Source organism: Lycorma delicatula, chromosome 9 (genome assembly GCF_047948215.1).
Source record: "Lycorma delicatula isolate Av1 chromosome 9, ASM4794821v1, whole genome shotgun sequence".
NCBI classification, from domain to species: Eukaryota; Metazoa; Arthropoda; class Insecta; order Hemiptera; family Fulgoridae; genus Lycorma; species Lycorma delicatula.
The window spans coordinates 52,702,331-52,725,799 of record NC_134463.1 but is presented as its reverse complement, the minus strand read 5'-3'; the positions used below and the strand labels follow the sequence as shown (position 1 = coordinate 52,725,799).

The following is a 23,469-nucleotide window of genomic DNA, read 5'->3' as shown; positions in this document are numbered from 1 at the left end:
CACCTTCCTTATGATATGATTGAGCTTTATTTGTTGAAAAAATTCAATTGTATTTTTTTAATAAAACCCACAGAAATTAATCCACAGTAATTAAAAGTATCATAGTAATTGAACCGACCAACATGCATACACCAGTCCAGATCACTATAATAAAATATACAATAAAGCCTATAAACGTCTTTGGTCGGCCTCCGTAGAGCGAGTGTTAGCATCTTAGCCTTTCATTCGGAGGTGCCGGATTCGAATACCGGTCAGACATGGCGTTTACACACGCTACAAAAATTTATATTTCATCTCATTCTCTGATAAAGTACCTAACTTTAGTCTCAAAAGCTACAAAAAAAATTTAGGTCCTTGGACAGTTTTATCTAATTAAATTCTAAACTTTTAAGTGCAATATACCAAGTAAGCAATCATATCATTAAACTCACTAAATAGACACACAAATCAAAATAGGAATACATTAACTCAGAAGTAATTTTTTCCTTAACTATTTATACTCCTTATTAATGAATGAAATATTATAAAATTAAAATATTCTGACAAAAATATTGGATGAATGGTGTGAAAATGAAGCCTTTATTTAATATATATTATAATACTATTAATATTTTAGAGAAGCGAAAGAAAAAATAATGTATCTAAAATTTAACTAAAAGAAAAAATAACAATGATAATAATTAAAAAAAGGTAATTGTTAAAAATAGTACCATAGAAACAAAATATTTTATTAAAATATTCAGTCATGAAGAGGGAAGTGGTCAAGTGAGATGGGGTGGTGGGACCCATCTCAAAAATGAAATAAACTTTTGTCAATAAAATTCTATATGAATTTTTTTGGCAAATCAAATTAACTTTCGAAAATAAATATTATTTTAGATAATGAATAATTTACTGGCATAATCTGCGTATATTAACTTCAGCATCTCGGTTTTTCATCCAGAGATCCTGGTTCGAATCCTAGTCAGGGATTACAATAGTTCCTTGTACGAATCCCTGAATAAATTTTGACTAGTTTTGGCGTGATGTCTGTACGTACATATGTATGTATGTACGTACTTACCTTTCTCGAAAACATAAATAAAAAACGATTAGCCGTTGAATGTTGAAATTTTGGATTTAGGATTGCTATAACATCTAGTTGTGCACCTCTGATTTTGATTGCAATCAACTAAACCAAAAGTGTCAAAAAAAAGCCCAAAATCAAAACAATTTGGATTTTGGATCTTTTCTTAACTGCAGTACAAGCCCTCATTGAGAGCTTTTCAACGATATAAGTGGTACATTTTTTCATTGATTCCAGAGTTATATACAAATAACATTTTAATTATCGAAAATTTGATTTTACAAGGGGAAGGCATTCATTTATTTATTAATTTTTTTATTTAAATATATTGAGTTTATTAATTAAAAATACATGTTTTTTTTTTATGTAGTTTAATACGCGTTCAAGGAAGTATGTGGTGTCTAGATCAGATTTTTACATTTTATAAAATTCTATCAGAAAAAATATCAAAGCAGCCGATGTCCGTAATGACATTAAAAAAAAACCAGTTAGTTTTCTTGCAGTACTGAAATTTTCGTAAAAACCGTAAATATCAGTATTTTTCCTATTGAAATAGGTACCTGTCATGTTTTAATAGAATTTTTTAAGTTACTTATCTAAAAGCAAAAGCTAATATTTGTTATCGTATTTACAATTACTTGCGTCATATTTAAACTCTACGCTTTTAAGGTGAAGGTTTACCGAACAAACCGGGTACCGTTTGATCTAGTAACATAGTAGAGAAATAAACTCTATTTAAGATACAACTGAGTTCATGGGTTTTATTACAAATATGAAAAACAATATACAGAAAAGTATTTACAAATATTGCTCATCTCCGTGGAGGAGTGATAGCGTTTCATCCACCCGAAGGTCTCGGATTTGAATACCGGGATTATCATATGCTACAAAATATCATTTCCATACGCATGAACTTCAAGCTTATGTGGCGACAAGTAAAAAAAAAAAGAAGGATAAAAGAAAGCATGAATAAAGTCCATCCTCCGTACAACAATAAGGAAAAAAACCACAAATTTAACGTTTCCATGGCAACCTCTAGAAATTATTTTTCGTCGTCAGAAACGCAAAAGATAAAACTAACCCCGTTGAAAGAGCGGACATTTATAAAGACGATATTTGCAATTTAATATACGTAAGACAAATTAAAATAAATACTGAAACTAAACTAACAGTGCAGTCAACTAGCTCTAAGTAGGAGAGATCAAAGAAATTGGCTGCAGAATTGCCTGGAAACTGATAAAAAAATTAGTTTATCAAAGAAATATATTTTTGTAAAATATACAAAATAAACAGAAATTGATTAGTTAGAAATCTTATTATGTCAATATGAAACATAAACTTCATTGTCGAAAAATTATAGGTAATAAACATCCAATAGCCTGTTTAAATTTTAAAGTTGTTAAAATAAAACTTTTTGAGAACATTTAACAACTGTAAAAACATTGAACTCTTTTCTTCCATCCTTAAAATGTTATTAATGTGCGAGGATAACTCCGATTGATTTAATAAGGTTCATGCTGTCTTTATATCATTCTTGAAATAAGTTTTATCTACTCAGCTATAAAACGGGCGTGCAGTAAGTCCTAGGGGGATGGACAGTTGTGATTGGAAATTTAAGTGATTTAGATATCTTTAAACTAAATTTATATTTCCTATTAGGATTTTCCAGGACGACAATGGCTACGTATACATTTTTAAAAATTTTATTTCTATTCTAACATCCAAGCTAAAATTACTTATTTTACAGTATTTCTGAAGAAGTTTATTATTATTATTATTGTTTATTACATTTTCTTTTACTTTCTGGTATATAATTCTAGAGCATACTGCAAGAAGAAAAGTAGAGTAATCAGACAAAAAATTGCGTTAGGGATTTTTGGCATTTATCGATATTTTATGATCCAGTAACCCCCCCTTCCCCCTCGCACCCAAACAAGGAGGGGAATTATATTCATACTTATCTATGTACTAATCTATGTACTTATGTACATGTGTTGGCGAGTTTGAAGCTTTATAACGTCTGACCAGATAAACCTATTTTGATGAAATTAGGCACATAGTTGTTATGTAGGGATGATGGAATTTTCTCAAGATCTTGCAAAAATATTCTACTTTACTCAGTACATTCGTTCACGTACTGAGTACTATTTTTAATTTAAATTTGATCCAAGATTCCCCCTATTAAAAAATTGAAAAAAGCTATTTTTTTATTTATTATATATTTTTTAACCGAATTTGTTTAATATCTTTCTAGGCAAAGTAGTAGTGCAAGTACTTCAAAGAAAAAAAAAAGAAAAAAATACTTTGAGGGCAATATTGGAGGTTGGGAAGCCGATCAAAGTTTAAAAATATCGATTTTTTTTAATTTCTAATTTGATTTATTTTCATGTATTGTTATTTTCCCACAATACAAGAATAAAAAAGCAATGTCAGGAAAGTATTACAATTTTGCTGTCAGCTTTTTATTTTATTTACATTTATAGGTATTTTTTCTTTTTTATAAGCTTAAACCTTCCCCTTGCATCAACTGATAATGATGATTGTTTAACGATCAAAATTACCAACTAGCCTTAAAATTTAATTATTATTATTACTTCTTTTGAAACAGGGTTTAAAATATAAATTTAAATAATTATTAGAGGAAATTAATTACAAAAAACAAATTTTACATATACTAATACGCAAGTTTGTGGATCGATTTTTGTTTGTTTGTTTGTAACAGCATCACGCAACCGATTATATTCACATTTTCACAGGATACATTTTTGTAATCCCAGGGAAGGTTTTAAGCCATAGATCAAAGCCCTAACCTCCTTGGGGGTTAAGATATTAAACATATTCATTAAAGAAAAAAAAATTAATCCAATTTCTTCATTATATTTCTGTCATCATAGCACCAGAAATATAATCATGTAAAAGGATTAATTTTTTCTTTAATGAATATTTAAAAAATATTTAATATTCTCGCAACCATGAGGATAACGAATGCGTCGAGGATCCCGAAAGCCGACCCCTCTGGCTAGTTTTAATATAAATATGCGATAAAATACGACATATAACACTTATGTGTTATATGACTTATTGTCTTATATGTGTTATATGTCTAATATAACATTTATGTGTTATATTGAATATTCAAAAATATTTGAATATTCAATCTGAAGTCGTGACAAATAATATCTATATCCGTGAAAATTAGATAAGGTATAATTACACAGAAAAATATTCTGTTACCTTTGAATAAATTAAAGAAAAATTAAACACAAATAACATGTAAGGGAAAATTTTATTGCTCAATTTTATCGTAACACCAAACAATAACAACAATTCTTTTTATTACCCTAATCCGACTGCATACTTAAATCAATCGTCAACTGATTACTGGAACATACATTAAAATATTTAACACTAAAGAAAGAAAAACAAGAAATATATGGAGAAAAATACATTTATTCGTAATGCATTAAATAACCGGTTGGCTGCCTTGTGACAACAAAAATAACTTTTTTTTTAACTACTAAAAACCAATCTTGATCATTTTATATATATGAAAAAAGCGTTTGGCTGTGAAATAGAATAAAATAATGGAGATATTACAAATAAAAAATAAATTGGAAAGATAAAAGATTATTAAATACCTGAATCGGGCCACCTGAACCTGAAAATCAGGAAACACTTCGTATTATCGAGATCTCACCTAAAAAAAAAAGTTATAGATTAATATCACAGAATATTTTTTATCTATTTATTTTGTATTTAAAAATTATCAAAACTACATAAATTAACTGAAATATATTAAACTTTTTATTAAGGTTGTCTACGCCAGGAAATGTAACAACTGTCATTTATTAAATAAAATATTTAAAAAATGTTATTTTTGTTTTTAATTTTAGAAAGAATTCTAGAACTGAAACTTATTATTTTTTTTAAATGTCAAAAGTATGAATGAAAATTTACTTATACATACATAGAATTTTGTGATTTTTGAAAAATATTTTGATCTCTTGTTTTAAGGTATCATGTTCTAAAAAAAGGAGTTATTTGAAATTTATTGGTGCCTTGCCCGAATACAAATTCAGAATTGGCAAAAATCAATTCTGAAGCTCAGAACAGTACAGGTGTCCTGTTGTAGAAATGTAGAAATCAGATAGTTCAATGCTAGACCACCGAGTTGGTATAGTGGTCGTATCTCGTTATCGCAAATCAGCTGATTTCAAAGTCGAGAGTTCTAAGGTACAAATCCTAGTAAAGGTAGGATTTGAATACTACATCATGGATACCGGTGTTCTTTGTGGTTAGGTCTCAATTAACCACAAATCTACGGAATGGTTGACCTGAGACTGTACAAGACTACATTTCATTTACATTCATACATATCATCCTCATTCATCATCTGAAGTAATACCTTACGGTGGTTCCGGAGGCTAAACAGAAAAAGAAAAGACTGTAAAAAAAGGCAGTTCAATGTTGCAACTAATCGTGTAAAACAATAGTGAACGTTACTAAATCAGGAGGGAATTTTTTGAATTTTTATTATTATTTAAAAATTAAATTTTGTCTTCCAAGTTTATTTCTACAGGAAAAGATTACGTGCTTTTAATAAAGGTAAAATCTCAGTTCACAGTAATCCACGGAAAAAAAAATTATAATCACATGAACAAGGAAAGTTCATTAATATTTAATAAATAATTAGATTTTAAGTTCTACTAATCAAATATTTTTATATTTTCATAATTTTCTTGGAATTTGATATGTATGGGTGTGTGTTTTTAATATCATCTGGTTCTTGTGCTCTGTGTTTAACACTCTTATGTTCTTATGAATGTTTAACGCGTTTTTATACAGCTGATAACTTTTTTTTACTTTAATTTCTGGTGCGATTTTTTATTCAAAATAAAAATTACTTCTAATAAAATCCTTTTTCTTTAAATTTCGTAATTTTTAAAAGTACGGAAATCTTTTCAAAATCTTTAAATTTGCGTTACGTTTCTATCCATTAAATGTTAATACTGCACAAGTTTACGTTAGCGTTTTCTCAAGTGTATATACATATATACATAGTATATTTATTGGTCACTAGAGGGCAGTAAGAACGCTTGCAGAAGTTACGGGTTCCAAAGAAGAATCAAGTCCAAAAAGCAGAGGTGACTTTATTGTCATAGAAAAACATTTACTACTTTTTCAAACTCGTCCACTTCATCCGCTTACAAACTGTAATTCCCTTAAGGTCTAAAATAAATATATACGACTAAATATTTTTTTTTTAAGAGGTGAAATTGATGGGTAATATTTTAACCATATTTTACATCATTTACGTGACATATTTTCATATTTTTTTACGTTAAAATTCATAGATATTTGTTTTTTTAAACATAATAATTTGTGGTGAATTTTACAAAACTAAATCAATGAATTTTTATCTATATGTGCTGTTTTATTGACGACCTATGTAATTAATGTTATTTAATTAGTAATGGAGAATTTCAATGAAATAATTGATTGTATCTTTTAAAATAAAAGATATCTTCCATTTTCTTATTGTAAATATTAATTCGTAAAATGTAACTTAATTTATGCAATCTGTTTAAATGGATACAAAAAAAACAAAAAAAAAAAAACAATGGTGTCATCGTAAGGGAAAGTGAAGATAAAATCAATATGTTTATATCTATGATTGTGTATCTTTTCCTAAAACCAGATAATCACCTATGGTGCTTGACAAAGAACACAAATCCAGTTAAAATACGAGAAGAATTTAATAATCTTATAAATAGCGTGAATCCTGATGCTACATTTTATATGGACAACACTAAAAACGTTAATTCTGTTGGTTGTGCTTTTGTGGTTGGCTTTAGAACATGTTTGACCTTCCCAGCAACGTTTCGGAGCTATATGTTATTAATAAGGCCTTAAGTATAAATAAACCAACATTACTTGCCTGATCAGATTTCATGAACGCCTTACAAGACATGTAATTCAGACATCCTGTAGTCTGAGATTCATTTCTCAAATGAATCTCACTTCCCAAAGTAATGCAACTGTGAGCTTCTGCTGGATCCCCAGCCACATTGGAATTTCAGGCAATGAGTGAGCTGATAGTGCCACAAAGGAGGCTTGTTCCAGCCTTCTTTCACTAATCGTATTTTTCTGATTATCTTGTGTATTTCCTAAAGAATGTGGTCGGTGATAAGTGGGAAAGTGAATGGAATGCTACCATCCAAAATAAACTTCAGTGTTAAGAATAATGTATCAACGAGAAACTACTCATGTACGAATAACCATCAAAATGAGGTTATTATTTGCGGTTTGCGAATAGGGGACATTAGGCTCACTCATGACTCAAACATATGCAGCCCTTTGTGTTCGTTGCGACTACCACATCTTCTAACTGTATATCACATCTTTTTGGATTGTGTCTGTTATTTGGTATTACGTGGGAAGTTTAAACTGAGAGCTAACTTTCAAAATATCTTAGGAAACAATGAGGTGATGTTATGGAATATTTTACAATTTCTCAAGGCCATCGAATTTAAGGGTTTAAATTCAAATATCTGATTTTTACTATAGTATTTTTCAACTATATATGCTATTAAGCGTATGACAGATTGTATATTTATTGTTTACATATACATTATTAACGTAATTTTTCATTGTTGTTTTATATCGTTGTTATCATACATAAGAGTATTAACACATCTTAACCCATCGGGTTGGTCTAGTGGTGAACGGGTCTTTACAGGTCTTTCCAAATCAGCTGATTTGGAAGTCGAGAGTTCCATCGTACGAATCCTAGTAAAGGCCACTTTTTTTTTAGGTAGATACTCTTTACACAGATTTGAATACTAGATTGTCGATACCGGTGTTCTCTGGTGGTCAATTAACCACACATCTCAGGAATGGTCGAACTGAGACTGTACAAGACTACACTTCATTTATACATATAAATATCATCCTGATTCATCCTCTGAAGTAATACCTGAACGGTAATTCCCGGAGGCTAAACAGGAAAAAAGGAAAGAAAAAGTATACGTCACAGGTGGTTTCCATTTATATGAATGAGTTTTAATTTTTAATTTAAGTTTTAATACTTATTTACTACATAAATAAATAAATTGTGTCCGAGCGATGATGACACACATATAGACACATATACATTATTAACACACATATACACACATATAGATAACACACTTAGACACACATATACATTATTAACGTAATTTTTCATTGTTGTTTTATACCGTTGTTATCATACATAAGAGTATTAACACATCTTAACCCACCGGGTTGGTCTAGTGGTGAACGGGTCTTTACAGGTCTTTCCAAATCAGCTGATTTGGAAGTCGAGAGTTCCATCGTACGAATCCTAGTAAAGGCCACTTTTTTTTTAGGTAGATACTCTTTACACGGATTTGAATACTAGATTGTCGATACCGGTGTTCTCTGGTGGTCAATTAACCACACATCTCAGGAATGGTCGAACTGAGACTGTACAAGACTACACTTCATTTATACATATAAATATCATCCTGATTCATCCTCTGAAGTAATACCTGAACGGTAATTCCCGGAGGCTAAACAGGAAAAAAGGAAAGAAAAAGTATACGTCACAGGTGGTTTCCATTTATATGAATGAGTTTTAATTTTTAATTTAAGTTTTAATACTTATTTACTACATAAATAAATAAATTGTGTCCGAGCGATGATGACACACACACATCCTTTTGAGCCCAGCAAAAAAATAAAAAATAAAGGGGTTGGGTTAAACGAATTTGATAAAGTTGAAAGTTGTTATTCATTATAAATAAGTTTTTTTTTTAATTAAGAAATTTATTATACTTCCCTTGCTATTTTTAATAAATTACCAACTTTTATTTAAAAGATCTTCTAACTAATCTCTTTAATAAAAACATTAAAATAGTTTTCTCTACAGGAAAAAACAATCACTCTATCAACGACTTTTTAAATAACAACAAATAAAAAAATAATAATAATTATAAAATTTTAATTCCTGTTAATATGTACATAAATTTTATACAATAAAAATTACTAATAGTAATATCTTTTACTAAAGACTACTGAATTGTTATTTAATTTGTAGTTATTTTTTATTCATTAAAGTGTTAATTCTATTAAACTGTTTAAAGTTTTATTTTATTGCCTAGATAGGTGTCACTGGATACCTCCCTTTCACGTCATGTAGCTTTATATAATTTATACTTACAATTTCGTTATTTGGAGAACTGATTGTACATAATATAGTATAACAAAAAAGAAAAAAAAATGTTTTGTCTGTTTATACATTTAATTTACTACTATTTCATGTATTTATATTTATAATACAAATAGATATTCAACATTTTTTTTTTTTTTTTTTTTTTGTAATTAACTGAATATTTTGTCAAGCTAAATAATAGTTTTCAATGAGATTCCTTAATCCATAGTGAATGCAGGAAAGAGGGGATTTATTTATTTTTATTCCTGAATAGAATTCCTACCCATTCCTGAGGTGATTTATATAAGAATTATTACGTACAGATCAAGATAATTTTTTCTTTTTGTTTAAGTAACTTATAAATTTAATAACTTCTATAAAAATCAAAAAGTATTTATTTAAGTTGTAACAAACAGACTAACACACACACACACACACACACACACACACACACACACACACACACACACACACACACACACACACACACCACACACATATATATATATATATATATATAAAATCGTTTCACTTTTCCGATCCAGTTTCTGTTTTTATTCTAATTAAAGTTGAACTCAAATTTGTGTTTAATTTTATTAGACGTTGTTTACATCAATTTTCTCACAATTAAACTCTCTATAAAGTCATTAAAAATTTTTATTTAATTATTGGTAAATTAACAAAGTTATTTTATCCTAAACCAAAAAAAAAGACGTATTTTGCGACAAAACCTTTTAGTATTTTACCCCATGTTTTACTTGCTTTATTTCAACTCACAATGTTTTTTTCAATTTTTTCATCTTTGTCCTCAAATTTTGCATCCTTAATTTAACATACTTTCTGACATTGCTGATTGATGGAATTTTGTACAGTTACTAAGGTCCGGTAACAATACAATAAACTACCATTGTGTTTTTAAACATTCCTCCGAACGCGGGTAAATTTTTAAAGTGTATGTAAACGGAAAAATGTTTTTGCTAATTTACAATTGGATTTCATTACTTTTTTGAAATAATTTAAAACTTCACTATTTCATTTCTTTGTATAGTAAATGTTTGATTGAAAATTTGTTTGTTATTTTATAAATATATTAGAAATTTTAATACATGATGTTATCTTTTGAAATCCAATTAACCCACTAATTAAATTCATGCAGTGTATGATAATAATTTAATTAAAGTAGACTAAAAAGTATAAAGCAATTTTTTATAAATTCTTAAACATTTTTGTAATATTATTTATTCTTAAAACCTAAGTGAGATAGTAATAGCCTGAAATCCCTTTTATTCAATTTATCCATAAAAAATCATAAAGAAGCACCAAATTTATCCCTCGATTTATACTCCAAGAATTTTAGTATAGTTTAATTTCACAGAGGGAGCAGAAAGCAGGGCTAAATGTTTCGTGTGGCGAAACTCGCTAACGAACCGTTTTCTGAATTAGTTTATATGATTTTTTTCTTATTTTTTGGCTATAGAATCATCTCCTGAGAAATGTTCGTGCAATTTGAACTCTGTATATAAAAAGAAAAAAAAAATGTTCGACGAAAAAAATAAGAGGACCACCGTAATCACAAAAATAATGGTCGAGAGTGAAAAAAGAAAAAAAATGTTTTTTAAATTTGAGCCATTCTTTTTTTTTTAATCGGGATAGATATGCAAAGGAACAATAATAGTAAAAATATATTACTTTAAACAAAGTATAAAATTTATATTATAATTTTGTTAGATGCCAGCACCATAAACTTGGCAACCGGATATGAGATATAAATCATTTCAAGAATTAAAATTTTAATAATAAGCATTTTTTTAATAATACGCATCTCGTGTCAGTCTTTCTAAGAGAAATGAGGAATGAAATGCTAATTTACATGAGCCAAACCTACGTTAACACCTCGGCATGCAGATGTTCAGTTTTATGAAACATTCACTGCACGGAGAGGATGTGTAGTAAACGTCATTACTTACAGAGAAACCACTTGAGCAATCTCAGATAGTTTTTTTTTTTTAACTCCCGGTCCACAGTTAAGTACTGCTTCAGAGGATGAGGAGAATGATTTCTAGCGTGTGTGAAAATGCCTTGCCTGACCGGGATTCAAACCCGGGACCTCCGGGTGAAAGGCCGAGACGCCTTATCTCAGATAGTTTTTTTTTTTTCTTCCCCTACTCTCCCCGACCGGATATCCATTTAAGTATACTCAGTCGGGGAGAGTGTCCTTTTACTCTAAGGGAGTGTCCCCCGCCCACCGGTTGTACACCCGGCACGGCAGGTTAGCTTCCCCGGTCTCGGATCTTTAATTTTATTTTATTCGCCTGCCTCTAATCCCCCGCCTCGGAGACGGGGTATGGCTACGCCACCTCCCATCCCCTCAGCAGGGAACCGGGTCTCGGTCATTATGTCTTTGCCTCTAATCAGCGGTACCGCCCCCACTAAGCGCCGAGGCACCTGCAGGAGCGGCACCGCCAACCGGGACTCGGTCTTTTATTTGTCCCACACTCCCCAGGAGTTCCCCCCCTTCTCAGGAACCCGCACACCACGGCGTACGGGCCCTCCACGGAGGGACTGTCCTCCCTACCCTAATTTCATAAACCCCTTCTTCTGTCCTCTTCTTCCTTGGTGCGTAAGATTTCCCCGGCAAACCTACGGAACCAATCCCAGTTATCGTCACTATAGACCATCCAATTTAAGAGGTTTTCAGGTGTAAGTCCGTTGTCCGAAATTTCTCTTCTATTTGGAGCCCATCTTGGGCATACAAACACAGTGTGTTCCGCATCATCAGTCTCTGGGCAGTACACACATTGTGGGGTAGGTCTTTTTCCAATTCTAAACAGATAATGGCCGAACGAGCCATGCCCCGTCAACAGTTGTGTCGTATAAAAATCTACATTACCTATTCTATTACTAGTCCTCATATTTATGTTGGGGATTAGTCGCCTGGTCCAATCCCCTACTCTAGAGTGTGTCCATGTATCCTGCCACTCTTGATCAATTAGCCGTTCAATCTCATCTTTGGACGTACCCCTATATCTAAATGTTCTTTGTTTAATTTGTAAATCAATGGGTAGAACCTTCGTTAGTATACACAGCGCGTCGTATGATACTGTTCTGTATCCCGCGGCTACACGCAGTAAAGCAAGCCTGTGTACTCTTTTTAATTTTGTTTTGTTTCTCTGAATATTCATTGTATCTCCCCATATCGGGGCCGCATATAAAATTGCTGACGTGGTAGCCGCAGTTATCAGTCTCCTTATTACCATTTTCGGTGTACCATGGTTCTGGAAAAGAGTCCTCAATGCCTTAATCAAAGGGGTGACCTTGTTACAAATCATCTCTACGTGTTTGCTAAATCTTAGGCTTTTATCCAAAAGAACCCCTAAATATTTTGCTTCTTTGACCTCCTTAATTCTCTCTCCTCTAATGTTTATATTGAGGTTTCTAATAGGTCTTCTACCTGAAAACACCAAACAACAGGATTTGTTAGGGGATATCTGTAGCATGCTTCCTACCAGCCATTCATCAGATAGTTTAGACACATCCATCATAACTATAATAAAAATCGAGGTAGCGTAAGAAATTAATATATTGTTTCTGTTGAAAAAAACATTATATTATGTACTAGTTTCTACCCGCGGCTTCACACGGGTATTTAAAGCGTAATCTTAGCCCTTCGACGTTCATTTGTTTGATCTTCAGTTTCGGCAACTCTGGATGTTACTCTGGATGTTAAAGAAAAAAAACAGAACAAAGATTCATCGAAATTTATGTAATAGTACACGCGGAATGAAGAAATTTTCACAAACTGATAATTTTTTTTTTTTTAAATGGGATGATTTCTTCATTGTTTGAAAAATTACCCTATAATTCTGGTTTTTTTTTAATCCTATACATTCTCTATAAAAGAGAAACAAAATAAAAAAAGATTAAAATAAACCTGTGCAGTAGTTTCTGCGTGATTAAAAAACAAACAATCTTCTCGATAAGAATTTGTTTTATTTTATTCTAATGCAGCTTCTATTAGTATAAAATTTTAGAAACAAACAAGTACTATTTGCAATAATTGCAAGATCACAAAAATTTAAGCTTCAATTATACGAGCTTCAATTTAAACAGCAAAACTGCTTTTATTATATTAAATTCTGCTCTTATTGGAAGGCCGACCTCCGTGGCGCGAGTTGTAGCGTATCGACCTTTCATCGGGAGGTCCCGCGTTCGAATCCCGGTTAGACATGGCATTTTCACACGCTACAAAAATTTTCATTCATCTCATCATCTGAAGTAATACCTAACAGTGGTCTCGGAAGTTAAAAAAAAATTATTTTGTTGCCCTTATTGGAAACTTTTGACTTTTCTACCATTTTTATCCTCTTTTATTAGGTAGATTTCATAAGAAAGCTACCTATTGTAATGGGTACCATGATTCGACTTCCGGAAAATTTCGACATATGTTCGCGTTTCACATTCCTTAGAACCAAAACCACCGTCAGTCCACCGTCAGGTTTGTATATATATTTATATATATATATATATATATATATATATACAAACCTGACGTTGTGTATATATATATATATTTCTCTTTCTTGTGGACACGATAATTGCTGTAATTTTGCACTAATAACTTTCAAATTGATACATAAAATATAACAACCCAAAATATCGGTCGAGTTCGTTAATGGGAAAAATCGGACCATGAGAGTGGAATTAAGGGGCGCTTTTTCGAAAAAAAAAAAAACAAAATATCGCTATAACTTTCTTATTAAGTAAAATATCAGTTCGTTTAAAGTTCCTACTATTCTTTGGATAAGAGCCTAAAATTTATCTAAATATACTTTTCTTATATCACCAATCATTGGCCCAGGAAAAATGGAAAAAATGGGGGAAAAATAGGGTTTCGAAGACGTAAAATTATACCTCCCTTAATAGGCAAAGTATCGAATCGGTTTAAAGTGGTCTTTTAAACATTATATAATTCTTTTGTCTGGAACAATTTTTTATATCACCAACCCTTACGGCAAAAGATAATCAAAATGTTGCTGGAATAACAAGAAGATGGGGCTTGTCGTATTCTAAACATGTTAAACTTTTTTTCATTAAACGATTGCAGTATTGAGTAAATTTGAACTTTAAGGTGGAAATCTTTTTTATCTCCTACTTATCACCGGTGAAATCTATCTTCCGGCGTGCCGAAAGGTTTTTTTTTAATTCAAATTCTAACGAAGAGTCTGAGCAAATAACTTCTATTTTTGAGAACAATGGTCCAAGCTAAAAATAGATTTGAATTACTCTTAATTCAAAAAGTTAATTAATAATAGTTAACTAATAATTATTAATATTTTATTCATTAATATTTTTAGTTCAACTACTTAGCTACGCAACAGAATTGCGTTCTATTACAACTTCTCCATTTAATTATTGATTACATGAACTAATCTCTGTGATTTTAGCGAGGAAATTCTGCTGGAGTTAATGTTCTAAAAGCAAAGCATTCATGCAAAGCTTCAATACAAGAGTTGCTTTCAGATATTCATAAGATTACTACTCTTAGTCCATTCCAATTACGTTTCAAATTGATAAACAAAAGTTCTACTCGATTATTAATGGAGTATTTGCTTCCCTTACAGAAAATGCTTACGGCAGTATATCCCAATATTCGCGTTTACTTAATCCAATAAAAATACAATAATATTCTTTTAAGTTTTACATATGTTATTTCAGGAAAGTACGTAATTTTTTTATTATTATTTAAATATAATATTAATCATGTTATACGTAACTTATAAACAATAATTTATGTATTAATTGATATAAAAACATTACAATAAAAATGAAATAAGCTTCTGCTTGTAATATATCGTATATATAACTAAACCAGTTATTACTGAAAACTCTAGTAAGACTACCCGAAGGAACATTATTATTATTATAACTATTCTTTCAATTATTAATTTATTTTCTACAAAGTTATTATCTCTAACTTCTACTTACGCTAAGTTAATATAATTTATTTAATCCCTATTTCAGCAATTTTATGGCCCTTTTTTTGTTCAGTTATTAAAATGTTAGTTTTTTGCCATTTCGGGGTCTTATACTTTATTTACAATAATGATATTTGTTTATTTTATGAATTTTAGTAAGCCTTACATAAGTGTGTTTGAACCAACTTGATGGCTTACATCGTTGTCGCGTAATAATAATTAGAAAATTTTAATTTTAGCGGCCAATTTGAGATGAACCCAACGGCCGATCGCGGCCATTCGAATATTTTTGATCACCTTCTAATGATGCTTAATCCGAGTCCGAAATTAAAATCAAAATCCAAGACCAAAAGTGTTCACACATACATACATATTGAATTCAATATCGAATTTTTCGTTTGATGATGAATTATACAGTATATCGCTAAATAAAACTTCTTTATACAATAAATTATACATTACTTATTTCAGTCATTTAAATTGTAATTATAACTACATTATTATACTTATGATTTGTATATTATTTTACAAAAAATAGAAACCAAATGCTGTAGAGGTGTTCAAAATATTAAAAATCAATTTAAATCGTTGAGTAAAATACTAGTAAAGTTTTAAAAGTTTTTAGTTGTTTTTTTAATGTAATTTCTGTTAAATGTCAAATGTAAAAGGTAAGTTGTTGAAAAATTTAGTACCTTTGAGAATCCAACTGTTTTTAACTATGTTTATTCTACAAAACTCGCAACATACATTATTTCCATTTCTTGTATTGTTACCGGGTTCATCCTGGTTCAGTGTTACGGAAACTTTAATGGCATACATTATTTTTATAGTACTTTTAAATAGATAGGAAAAAACAGGTCATTATTCTAAAAAGATTTTACTTGTTTCTGTTGGTTTTTAGTATGCTCTTTTGTAGTCTAACACCCTGCGCAAGTGCAAAAAAAGGCAGTGCGCTCCAGAATGTGTGTGTATATATATATATATATATATATATATTTATATGGTCGTTAAGAAAGTTCTCAGCCTGATACAGAGATGGCGTTTCAATGACCAAATGACTATGATCCTTTAGATGACGTTCTGGGAAGTTTCAGACGTGTGCATTTAATTGTTTGTTTGTGGCGATCGTGTAAAGCAATATTTGAAAAATGGATAAAATATTACACGACCTTTTTGGCATGAAAAAGCTTTTCGCTGGATGGATACCACATTAGTGATACCACTTCTCGAGGGTTTTAAACTCATTTAAACGCTATTCCGCCAAGTTTCTTCAACGTTTTGTAACAGACTATAAAACATAAATTTTTCATTACACATCAAAGATCAAACAGAAATCCAAACAATGGATGGAAGTAGGTAAAAGTGCACCAAGCAAGGAATACACAAAAAATTCATGGCTATTAGAATCCCCAAAAAACGGTTTCTCGTGGGTAGTGTCTGGATAAAGAAAGGACCATCACATAAAAGTATTTCATTTTATTACTGGTCAGATTTTCTTTCACCAGGGCGCTTACACTAATGTCTCGGTTTGTTGATGCAAAACTTCATGAGTTGCGGTTCAAAGCGCTTCCACATGTGCCCAATTTACTGTATTTGCTTCCAGCATTTACTCCTCCTTCCCAAACCTGTAGAAATGGGTGACTGGACTTCATACCAAATCTTGTCACTTCAAACGGTGAGCTTAAAGCTAAGTTTTCTTAGCTTATTTTTGTCACGTACTGTGACAGGGCGTTTTAGATAGCAAAATACTAGCCTCCAATTCTCATTCATTCCCATCCTGCACTTCAAATGGATATTAAAATGACAACGGAAGCAGCCCTTTGTGTAAGTCAAAATATTGTATTGAGTTATAAGAAAATATTTCTGTTGTCTAGTATTGTGAGAAGTGACATTATTTTATAAAAAAATAATGAATATTCTTCATAACAAAGCTTTCATATTCATAAATGAAAACACAACCATAAGGTAAGATGTCCAATAATTTTAAATATTGATCTGAACGATTCATACTACTTGTGGTCTCCAAAAAATAATCTGACAGCCCATTCGTATATCTTAATAATTCGTTTGACTTTTAAGAAAGTCCCAAAAGATGATATTATACGTAGTCAGGAATGTACGTAGAAATAACAAATATTTAATCATTTTGACAATTTTAGCGTTTTATTTTGACGTTTCAAAGAAAAACATTACGGTTTGATTTTGTTACAAATAAAATTAATTTGATAATCCCATGACAATATCTAATAATACATCCAGAAATTTTCCTTTATGGGCATCAGAAATATTGTTATCGTTAATGGGAACTGTATCCATGGGACCACCAATGTTGCATCTACCCGAGATGCACAATACAAGGTTTTATTCATAAACCTTTAATCTTTTAAAGGTACGAGGTTGCAATCGATTCTGTAAATAATTTATTGAACTGTTATCATAGAATTTTTAATCTTTTAAAAATAATTATTATAGTAATAAATAATATAATAATTATCCCTAAAAAACTATAAGAAAAGCAAGGGATGATGAACATTTGAGGCACTCCGCGCGTTCTACATCTTGAATATAATTATCACTAACTTTTTAAATGGCTTTTTTTTTCTTATAGAAACAATGGCTTCAATCTAAAAATTTCGTTTTAAGTGGTGAGATTGGATAACGAAAATGGCACTTTTTTGTTTTCCCTCCCCCCAAAAGTTTGCAAGTTTTTCACCTGGAAATAACTCAAAATAGCAGGAAATATTAACAATAACCAGATTGGAGAAATAAACCAGTAACCTTATGTAACCATTTATGTTTAGTTATTTTATTATATAATCTAACCAAACTTAACTGACGCTCGCTAAGGTTGACTAATTAAAAGTAATATTTTCACTATTTAAATAATAAATTCAATAATTATTGCAATTATTTATTGTTTAAATTATCAAAAATTACTGTTAATTAGTCAAGGTTAGCGATTGAAGCAAGCGAAGGTTATGTTTGGTTAATTTATATCTATAATTATAAACAACAATGCTTATATTTGTAATATGTAAAAAAAAAAAAAAAAAGGTTAATATGGAGAATGTTTAAAATGACCGGTATAAAACAACATTTTAGTGTGTTATAGGGTTATTTCTCCATCCTGGATATTGTTAATATCGATGTTTCCTGCTAATTTGAGTTATTTCCAAGTGAAAAACTTTCAAACTTCGGAGGGGGGAAACAAAAAAATAACCAAAATTTTTATTAACTAACAAAAAATGTATAAAATAATTTTCATTCTCATGTTGTGATAATATGATTGTTATATCAAAATGTTTTGTTACTATTTTTATGTGTTTTATATCCGAAAAATGAAGTTTTTCGCTTTTTAATGAAGTTTTTTCGATATTGAGAATAAATAAATAATAGCGACTGACTGACTGTAACTCCTCCTAGAACAATCTCATGAAAAAATCAAATCGAGTAAATCAATCAATCATTGTCTAAAAAGAAAATAAAATAAAATTTCGCACATTGTCGTTCAATTATTTCTTGATGAATTATGAGCAATCGCTTTGAAACGATAATTTTTTCAGTTACATCTAAAGTATAATAGCTTTAATCTCGAAAATCTTTAATTAAAAATAATTTGAATAAATATTAATACTAAAATAAATAACCAAATATATATATAAATTTCTCCTTAGATTTACAGTTCTATTATTAATAAAACTGAATTACAGCGGAGTAATTGTTAGTCAAAATCAGTATCAAGATATTAATGCAATCCATTTTACTCACATTTGGAATCAACGTAAACCGATCGTTTTAGCTAAACTATTCTATTCGTTAAATTTCTACATGAATTGTCTGTTTCTCAGTACAACCACGTAATTGTAGAGTAATAAAGATTCCTAATTTATAAATGAACAATTTAATACTAATTCCAGCTGGTAGATAATAAATTCTATACTAATCTTTTTAATCTTAAGTTCTTATGTGTCCCTAAGATTCTATTCTACAAGCAAGTAAATGCAGCTTGCAGTTTACTTGAAACATAATAACAATAAAAGTGTACGTTTTATATTACAGAATTTATATTAAAATATATAATGTCTTATCTATAGCATTATATAAAGAGGGAGAAGGTTTCTTTTGTTTGTTAGGGATAAACAAAAAAACTACTCGATCTATCGCAAAATTCATGTTTATCCATGTTTCTTGGCACAACTGAGAAGGTTTTTATATAGATATATTTCATCTCGAAAAATCTGAAAAAGATTTTAGGCAAAACACTAGTACTATTGTGCTAGTGTTTTGCCGGTTGAAACAGACACTAATTATTTGAATTAATGAATTGTTAAATGGGTTTGAACTGAATAATTCGAATAAATCTAACGAATATTACAAAAATAATAGAATTTAATTTACGTTAAATAAAATAATATTAAATAAACTAAAAAAATTTCTGTTTAACAATAACGAGCTTCCCTCGGGGACTGCATGTGAGGCTAGAATGTGAGGTATGCGAGCACGTCATGGTAGACTAGACCGATCATTACCAACAACTGGTAATAAATTGGGTGCTTCTGGGGCGCTGTTTTGGGAGGTGCAATGGATTTCTGTAAGTATAATTTCGCTGGAAACATTTCATCCGCTATTCAAAATTTAAACGGGATGTTTGTCAATAGGTTGTAGTTTTTGCATGCATCAGGTACACTCTCGATCTAACAGATGACGGTTATTCGGAAATGTTATCTAAAAATGAAAAATTATTTATTAAAACGTATAAATAATCCGTTACGGCAATGCACTTCTCATTCGGACCGCTAGGTGACAAGCCGCTAAATTCTCATGATCGTTTTTTACAGCTAACAGCTCAGAAGATGTTTTACAGAAGTGATGTTTTTAAAACAGCTTATTGAAACTGAAGAAAACAGATCGTGAGTGATTCATAATCAATGTTAAGCATAAACTATTGAAAATAAATTTATAAACATTTGTATACGTGTTCTTACGGTATAACTGCGCCAAAATAGGTTAAATGGATTTTTTAATTTTTTTTTTGAAACCCTGCTAATTTTTTAATTTCTCGTTAAAAAATGAGGAAAGCAACCTGATTATTGATGATTATAGTCTTCATTTGAATATCTAAAAACAAATTTCAAGATTTTCCGAAATTCAATCTTGAAAGGGCTTAAGAAAGGTAAAAATATTTTAACAATTGCAAATTTTTCCGATTTTCGATTAAACTTAACGAGATATTCAGTAGATTCGTTTTGCGAATACTCTTCAAATAAATATCTAAAAACTATTTTCGGTTTTTTTTAATTTCTATTTTTAAGGGGTGCAATGGTGTGTACAGCGTGGCGACTAAATCAACTAAACCACAGCCACTGTTACTATATACTGTACGAGGCGATTGGCTGTATGGCTGTACCTGCCTTCGGTTATTTGACTAAAAATATAAAATTAAAAAAAATTGACGGCGACGAGAAAAGCAAATAACCTTCGAGAACGGGCGAAGCCGCAACGGGGTGCTAGTAGTTAACACTTGTGCTGTGTTTAAAATATATATTTAACTCTTTGGGAACCTTTGTAAAAAAAACAGTTTAGCTCATGATTTTCTTGATGTACTGTAGTCCGTCACATCACATACTTTGCTTTAAAAAAATTAATATCACTGCAGTAAGTCTTAGTCATTCAAATATTCTATATCCTGTGTAATGTTATCCTGTTTCCTTGTATGTTGACTTACTTATTATTTGTAAATAATGATTTTTTGATGTAATAAACTGCAATTTTGTTGTTACACGTTCGCTAAAAATTAGAAAGGTGTCCTTGGATTACAGTAAAAACTATTTATTTAATCAATAATAGAAGAAAGAAAGAAATCCATTCTATAAAATTAGTTAGGGAGAAGCTGTTATTATGTGGTGAGAGAAAAATTGTTAGAAATGTGAATTTTATTTCTCGCGTGGACGCATATACGAACATTAACATCCAGAAAATGTCCATACATTTTTTGGGTTCCTTAGATGTCAAAACGTCAAGATTCGGTGAAAACCTCATATGCCCAAATTGGCCGATTTCAATACTTTCCCTTCTAGAGCTATAGCTTTGATATAGCGCTATATAAACGGGAAAGTAAAAACCAAAATTTTATTTCTAATCAAATTACACCATTTGTATTAGCAATAGATAAGGTGTATACTATTAAATAACTTAAAGGAGATACACTTTTTCCATTCTAATATTTAGTATGGAAAAAATAAATTAGTTTGTACATTTTTTTTTTCTTTTAAGATAATCATCTGATGAAGTAGCGATCACTACGAAAGCGCTTATGAGCATATGTAAAATAATCTATTAAAATAATAACTTTAATATTATCCCATTGTTAGGATAATTAACCACAAGTCATTCACTAATAATTGCAACATACACACACGCACGCGCGAGCAAGATGATTCCAAAACTTAATTCCAAGAAAAAAATAACATGCTACATAAATTAGTTGAACATAGCTACTCTTATTTATATTAGTACAATTTCTTTAAATTTGTGCGTGCATGCATGCATACACGAGTGTTAATGAACTCTGTTTTAAAGTAAAAGTAATCATCATTAGCTTCGATTCGTAGAAATATTAAGTTTCAATTAGCTATTATTGTACTCTTTGCTTACGAATGATGAACTGTCTGTTTGCAGTTTATAATCTTGGACACCGCTTTGGCTCGGCTTTAAAAAGTTACTCAAGGTTAAAAACTGAATGACCTTTCTAAGGCCAATAACATGAACTCCGATGACCGGATTCATTCCTTTTTTTATATTTCATAAAGGAAAAAAATGTCTCCTAAAGAATGTATGTACAATGTACACGCTTACATAATAATTAATTATTTATATAGATGCATATTACCTTTAAAAGTTTTCTGTAATGTATAAAATGTACAGTTAAAAATAATCGTTTTGGAAGTTACTAAATTACTATAGAAAATCAATAACAAGCGTAGCAAATTAAAATTCTTAATAGCCTAGATAAAAAATTTTATTTAAGTATAACAAATGTTAAAAATATTTGTTTTTTCCTAGAAATAAAAGTTAAATTCGTAATAGATTAGCAACTTTACAAGTTTCAGGAATTCCTCACTTTAATAACATTAAGTATGTATTCTAATCACAAAACTTTTCGTTAATTGTACAACTTATTTAAAATGAACGTAAACATGAGTTCATAATCAAAAATTTACTGTAAGATATGTAATACATATCTTACGGTAAATTAGAAATAGCTATAAGAAAAAAGTTACTTATTATTAATTTAAGCCGGAATGATTAAAATTGTTTCTTAGAATGTAAGAAAGTATTTTTAATGAATGATTAATCAAGTCAGGTATTTACTTTAACATCACTTCTACTTAATACGCAATATCCGTTAATTAATGTTAGTGGAACTTAATTTTCCAGGAAAAAGAAATTTAAAAAATCCCAAAACTCTTTTTTATATTACGTTTAACTATTCCATGTCAGTGGATTGGAGACAGTGTATATAAAACAACTGTAATTTGTAGCATAACTTATATTCATTTTTTGCTTTATGTTTTCTGTTTCAGTCATTCTTATGAATGTGATACTATTAAAATATTTAACGAATAAAGGACTATTACTAGAATAGCTTTCTCTGAAAGGAATGAAGCTCAATTTAGGTTTATCAGAGCTTTATCAGAGTGAAGCAATACATACAGAGATGAATATCAGCTGATATTTGATTTTGTATATATATATATATATATATATATACACAATTTGAAACTGATTGGCGCAAAATTACGGGAGTTATAGTGTCCACAAGAAAGTACATATACATATATAAACTTTTGAGCTGACGATGGTTTTGGGATCTGCGGGATGTAAAACGAAAAGATATGTCGAAATTTTCCGGAAGTCGAGTCATGGTACCATTGCAATAGGTAGCTTTCTTATGAAATCGACCTCAAAAGGACGCAAAACCAAACCTTGTAACTACACATAGATGTTTTGTAAAAGCTAATTAATTTATTCTTAAGAGGTCATAGATAGTGTTATCATTTTACGATAATAATTTGATTATTATTTTAAACTGAATAAAAAAATCAATTGTATGAAACATTTATAACATAAATGATTATACACGTTTCACAGGAGGTTCGATATATTATTGAGTATTATATTATTTATATGTTTTTCTTTTTCAAACAAATATA

General features: G+C 30.0%; 1 protein-coding gene across 3 annotated transcripts in view; it reads right to left on the bottom strand.

Moving 5' to 3' along the window:
* Myo10A (unconventional myosin 10A) overlaps window positions 1-23,469 on the bottom strand; it is a 765,283-nt gene that overhangs the window by 452,151 nt on the left and 289,663 nt on the right. The window contains exon 3 of one of the 3 annotated variants that reach the window (XM_075375939.1): window positions 4,705-4,763. The exons of the other annotated variants lie outside the window; for them this stretch is intronic. The gene's annotated coding sequence lies outside the window, so the exon portion shown is untranslated. The remainder of the gene's footprint in view (window positions 1-4,704; window positions 4,764-23,469) is intronic. 3 annotated transcript variants of the gene reach the window in all.